This window comes from Myotis davidii, unplaced genomic scaffold, assembly GCF_000327345.1.
Source record: "Myotis davidii unplaced genomic scaffold, ASM32734v1 scaffold1238, whole genome shotgun sequence".
In the NCBI taxonomy this organism is placed as follows: Eukaryota; Metazoa; Chordata; class Mammalia; order Chiroptera; family Vespertilionidae; genus Myotis; species Myotis davidii.
Window position 1 is genome coordinate 611,732 of NW_006289106.1, and position 526 is coordinate 612,257.

The 526-nt window shown below is 59.5% G+C and overlaps 1 protein-coding gene across 1 annotated transcript in view; it reads left to right on the forward strand.

Annotated features, from left to right (window-relative positions):
• CACNA1A (calcium voltage-gated channel subunit alpha1 A) overlaps nt 1-526 on the forward strand; it is a 259,443-nt gene that overhangs the window by 223,740 nt on the left and 35,177 nt on the right. The window lies entirely within an intron of this gene.

A 526-nucleotide genomic window follows, 5' to 3' on the forward strand; every position in this document is an offset into this window, starting at 1 on the left:
TCCCAGCCACGGCCTGGAAGAGTCTCCCCACCCACATCTCAAAGACCCCTGCACCCCTGCACCTGTGCCCCTCTCTGTAGTCGTCCTCTCATCCTTTCTCTTGGTCTCTGCTTGTCTAAGTGTGTGTGTGTGTGTGTGTGCACTCACACACGTGTCCTCGCAAGAGAGAGGGAGGGAGAGCCTTCCCTCTGGCCTCTGTGCAGCCCCCGTGGGTCCATAGGACACCTCTGTGCAAAATTGAAAAGAGCACCCTTTCCACCGAACACCGTCTGCTGGGAGATTGTAACCCAGAGAGGCGATGAGAGCCAGACCCTTTGCTGCTGGCAGCTGGGAAGCTGTCATCTAAATGCACGAATCCACGGTTTCTGACGCAGGGACCCCGTGAGGGGCGCAGCCTGCACAGCTGTGCCCCGCGGCCCGTCTGTGTGCCTCTCCATCTGCCGCCTTCCTCCCCACTCGGCCCCCACCCATTTCTTGTGTCTACTCTGGGTTTGTCACCCCTTCCCCCTCGTCCAGCTCTGTGTTT